Source organism: Crocuta crocuta, unplaced genomic scaffold, assembly GCF_008692635.1.
Source record: "Crocuta crocuta isolate KB4526 unplaced genomic scaffold, BGI_CrCroc_1.0 scaffold337, whole genome shotgun sequence".
Lineage (NCBI taxonomy): Eukaryota > Metazoa > Chordata > Mammalia > Carnivora > Hyaenidae > Crocuta > Crocuta crocuta.
This window is the reverse complement of record NW_027528873.1, coordinates 5,120,360-5,126,159: the sequence shown is the minus strand read 5'-3', so window position 1 is coordinate 5,126,159 and position 5,800 is coordinate 5,120,360.

Here is a 5,800-nt window from a genome sequence, read left to right as displayed (position 1 = left end):
CATGAGTTCAAGCCCACAGTGGGTGTGGAGATTGCTTTAAAAATTAAAACTAAAAAAACAAAACAAAACAAAACAAAAACTCAGTGATTAATTAACCATTTGCAAGTGAGAAGCTATTTTGCTAACTGTGTACCAGGCCAGTTTATTTTTAAGTCTAATCAATTGGCTAGATCAGGGCCGTCTAATAGCTATAGTTACTGGACACTCCGAATATGACTAGTCACCTGAGGAACTGAGTTTTTAAAATTCGCTTCCTTTAAATTAACATAAATTTAAACTCAAATAGTAGCATGTAGCTAGTGACAGCACAGATCTAGATCATTAGTTAAATTATACTAAGTATTCTAATTTATTGTTTCTTAGAACAACATTAAAGCAATCATAGTTATGTTTCAAAATTAATTAACGTAATAGAGTATTTTGGACACATAGAGATCCAACCTCAAATAGAGTACAAAAGAGGCAACAGTTAGAGAGGATGTCCTTATCATCTTATCAAACACAATGAAGAGCTAGTTCATTGTGTCTGATGTTCTCCTATTTCCTTGGTTTTTTGGAAGCCAAGAAGTAAGTTTCTCCTGTTTCTCTAGTGTTTTTTATAGACATTAAAAAAAAAAAAGTCCTGGGGCGCCTGGGTGGTTCAGTCGGTTAAGCGTCTGACTTCAGCTGAGGTCATGATCTCACAGTTCATAGGTTCAAGCCCCATGTTGGGCTCTGTGCTGACAGCCAACTCAGAGCCTGGAGCATGTTTCAGATTGTGTGTCTCCCTCTCTCTGACCCTCCCCTACTCATGCTGTCTCTCTCTCTCTCTCAGAAATAAATAAAACATTAAAAATTAAAAAAAAGTCCAAACACCAGATCTTCATCTGAAATACTACCCACCTAGACACTTACTGATTCAGTTATTTGTTTGTTTGTTTGTTTGTTTTTGCTCTGAAGAGTTCAGTTGACTGTTGGTTTAGTTTTTTTAAAACACTGTCTTGGTAGTAGTAATTTTGAATATGGGGGGAGTTATTTGCCTGGTATGTTGTTCGTTAAAATACTTTGGGCTGCCTAAGTTCTCAGACCCTCTGGAGCTATCTGATGAGAGGCTAACCAGTAGAAGGGTTCAATCAAAGTGCACTTGGGTCATCAATTATTCTTGAGATAATCACTTGGTTTTCTAGTTTTTCTTTTCAAATTCATTTTTCTTGCTTGGTCTTTCTTTTCCTCTGCTACAGGTCTTTTGTTGGTGTTAGTGATGTGAGATGGTTTGGTTTTGGTTTTATTTTGTTTTAAAAGAATGAGAAATGCAATCCAAATATGTCCCTAGATTTATAGCCCTGGAAGAACCATGACATGAACAATCTATTTTTTTAATGTTTTTAAAAATTTATTTCTGAGAGAGAGCAAGTGAGCAGGGGAGGGTCAGAGAGAGAGGGAGATATAGAATCTGAAACAGGCTATAGGCTCTGAGCCGCCAGCACAGAACCCAATGGGGCTTGAACTCACGAACCATGAGATCATGACCTGAGCCGAAGTCGGGCACTTAACTGACTGAGCCACTCAGGTGCCCCAGACATGAGCAATCTAGAAGAGGTAGGTGACGCAAGATGCCTGCTGTGTATCTAATTCTATACCTGACTGTTGGTAGGTGTCTACCATGGGACAGGAGTGCAAAAAGGATTCAGAGCTTTAGGATTTCCAAGAAATACATCATTAAAAACATACACTTCCTACATACCCTTCCAGTGTTGTAGCGCTTCCAGTGTTTTGCCTCACCCAAAACAATGAGCTCTCTGATAAAACTGGGAAGCACACAGGTCTGCACTCATGTGAGTGTCACAAGGTTAATTTCTTGATATCTGCAGTCTTCACCTGGGGGCACCAATGAAACATTTCTCCTCCCATCCTACTCCCACCTATACCAAGGGCTTGAAAATCAAGCCACCTGGGTGGCTCAGTTGGTTAAGCGTCCCGACTTCAGCTCAGGTCATGATCTCGCGGTTCGTGAGTTCGAGCCCCGCGTTGGGCTCTGTGCTGACAGCTCAGAGTGTGGAGCCTGCTTCGGATTCCGTCTCCCTCTCTCTCTGACCCTCCCCTGCTTGTACTCTCTCTCTCTCTCTCTCTCAAAAATAAACATTAAAAAAAAAAAAGAAAATCAAGTTTCCTCTGCAGATGTTAGGATAAAACCCTAACATCTGCCCTCATGGCAGCCGTGGGAGTGTACCATGTATATCTCCCTTCATGAGAGAACCTGCTGTAAGGACTGTCATTAGCTGGCAGCCTCCAGCTGCCATACCTTCAGGACCCACTGCAGGATGTGTGCCAGGACCACCTCTACCCAGGCTGCTCCTGCCCAATGGCGAGCAAGGTGGGAGAACTAGAGCCGTGCCATTCCTTTTTTTTTTTTTTTAATGTTTTATTTATTTCTAGGAGAGAGAGAGGGAGACAGCGTGAGCAGGGGTGGGTCAGAGAGAGAGGGAGTCACAGACTGAAACAGGCTCCAGGCTCTGAGCCGGCAGTCAGCACAGAGCCTGATGCGGGGCTCGAACCCACGAACCGCGAGATCATGACCTAAGCGAAAGTCGGACGCTCAACCGACTAAGCCACCCAGGCGCCCCAGAGCCGTGCCATTCCTATCCGACACAAGTCTCCTGTGATAGGCTCCTGGCTGGCGCTCCTCATTGCCCTGGCTGATGATGCACTGCGGTCTGAAGCTCTTCCAAGACAATCTCCCTTTTTTCTCTAACCCTGTCCACAGGTATTAGACCTACAGTGCAGTTGGAGGGTCTCTGCCTGCTCACATTTCCTCTTCCCTTTCTTTATCCCCCACAGGCAATTCCTCCAATATGTCTCTTGCACACCTAAGGCTCTATTGATGTCTGCTTCTCAGAGGACCAACACAATATAAAATGAATGAGGTTAATTATTTGAAGAAACAACCTTAGAGGGCATTCTCCACTGTGAAGATATGAACCAGGTCTGTTCTACTCTAAGGCTTAGTGCCACATTTTGGACAAAGCAGGCTCTCAATAACTTGAAAAGGAAGGAAACAAAAGAGGGAAGGCAGCGGGAGGGAGAGAAGAAAGATTTTTGATTAGCTGAGATTAAAATCTAATCAAGCTTTATGAAGGGGGGGAAAGCTGTAGTATTAGAAGGAAAAACTAACAGACAAGACAGAAGAGGATGGTCTTAGAATTTAGAAAGGGAACACTACAGGGTGAAAATATGTTAGTGTGTCTCCAGCACTGTCTGTGGAAGACATGTGTACACACACAGATGCATATACACATTCACACCTGCATCCACATCTACACACGTATAAATGATAACATGCAGGAAATCATATGTATAGTACACATATATTCATATTCCTGTTATTTTCCTCAGGATTCTCAATATGTACAAATAATACCTAAATACACCACAAAGGTAAAAGGAAAAAGGAACAAACAAAAAATTCCCTAGATACTTCCAATGGAAACATTGCCAATGGAGAAAACAGAGACCATTGCAAGCTCCAGGCTGGGCTTCTGTTGCTACGACTTCCCATTTGTGCAATTAGTCCTACCCAGTGGGCTGGGATACGTCTGCCATTAGCATCTGGCAAATATCCCTCAGTTAAGAAGCAGCAACTGCAGTGTCCCTCAGAAAAGGCTCTGGACTCTATCAAGAGATGTAATCCTATTAAATTCCATCAAACAAGTCTCATGTTAATTTTTAAAATTAATAACCATTTAATACCCACAATAAATATATGTTGATGTTCAAGCATTCTGGCTTTATTGAGAATTTACTGAAGGTGATGTTTCTCCACATATATCTTCTTTTGCAATTATATTAATGGAAGAATATGTACCCAGAGTTCTACTTGTTTCTTAGGAAGTATGTTTTTGTTAGGGTTATTTCAAAAGCATTTACAGGATTGTAAAATGTTTTTAGAATTCTAAGGGCAAAGGACCCAGGATTTATATGAGAAACTAGTTTTATTAATATCATGCATTTAGGATTGTNGTCGGACGCTTAACCGACTAAGCCACCCAGGCGTCCCGATATATATAGTGTAAATTTTATATAAATGTATAAATATACATTAAATGCATGTAATATACATAATTTATAATGTAAATAAAACATAAAAACAATGTATAAATTACATACATAAATTGTATATAATTATTATGTATAATTTTATTTTAGTTCCTAATCCTTAAATTCTTTAGAGAAATTCTTTTTTTTTAAGTTTCATTATTTTGAGAGAGAGAGTGAGCAAGCATCCCAACCAGGCTCCGTGCCATCAGCGCAGAGCTGGATTTGGGGCTCAATCTCACCACTGTGAGATCATGACCTGAGCTGAAATCAAGAATCGATTGAGCCACCCAGGCACCCCTAGAGAAATACTTACAAGAAAACTGCAAAAGTATGCCTTTATGAATTTTGCTGTTGGTTTTAAGTTCAAATGCTAAAGAGTCTCTTAATGGCTCAGTCTCATAGTTCTAATGCCTTTGTTTGCATATAATACCTATTTGGATAATGTCTTTTGTATAGCTATCTTATTTTTCAAAAGCAATAACCCTTAAGCAATCTTGCAGTTCATAATAAACCAGGCTCAAACTGGAAATACAAATTCTTTTATTCCAGGTGTTTAATGAGCAATGAATGTGAATCTATTCCTTGAGTAACAAACAAGGGATATTTGAATTGAGGTAGATTTATCAGCTCTGTCTGCGATCAGAATTGGTTTCTCCAAACAGCAGTTTAGAAGAGCAGTAAGAGACACTTGGGGGCTCAGTTGGTTGAGCAGCCGACTTCAGCTCAGGTCATGATCTCCTGGTTCATGAGTTTGAGCCCTGCATTGGGCTCTGCACTGATAGCTCAGAACCTGGAGGCTGCTTCAGTTTCTGTGTCTCCCTCTCTCTCTGCCCTTTCCCTGCACACACTCTCTCTCTCTCTCAAAAATAAATAAACGTTAAAAAAGTTTTTCTTTTTAAAGAAGAGCAATGAGTAAACAGGAAGTTATTTGTGAATGGATTTAAAATAGAAAAAGATCCACTCTCACTCCTTTCAGGAAGTCATTCTAAGTCAGCTGTGATTGTAGTAATATTTACACTATAGAATCCTTATCATTAATCTTCTTTATTTGTGACTTTTCCAAAAGCAAAGAAGGACATGAAATTTAAACAAACTCTTCAAATCCCTATAATTGTAGAACAGACACATTGGAAAGAAAGGGGAAGTAGAGTGGCAGTAGTGTTGTCTTTCAGTGGTGAAGTCATTGGTGTTATTCTTACTCCTTTTTTACATTTCCAGACTTTTGGCTCTTTGTTAGAGGCCAGTCTTGGTGGTATTCCTCTCATCTTCAGGGGTCCTAGCACTTCCCACATGTGGCCCTATTTCATTGTCTTCCTTGCAGACAACTACCAGCTTGGTATGACTCATGATTATAGAAATACTCAGTACTGGTGAGATAGCCATATGAGTTAGCTACAAAATGGCTAACTGGATCAATATATTGGATAAGGTTATTTAAATATGGGGAGTATATCTAACAAATAAAAAGATATTTCTTACCTATGGTTAACACTAATCATTCTTGGGGCACCTGGGTGGCTTAGTTGGTTAAGTGTCCGACTTCAGCTCAGGTCATGATCTCAGGATTCATGGGTTTAAGCCCCACGTTGGGCTCTTTGCTGACAGCTTGGAGACTGGAGCCTGCTTTAAGTTCTGTGTCTTCTTCTCTCTCTGCCCCTCCCCTGCTTGTGCTCTGTCTCTCTTTCTCTGAAAAATAAAGAAAACATTAAGAAAAAAAAAAGAAAAA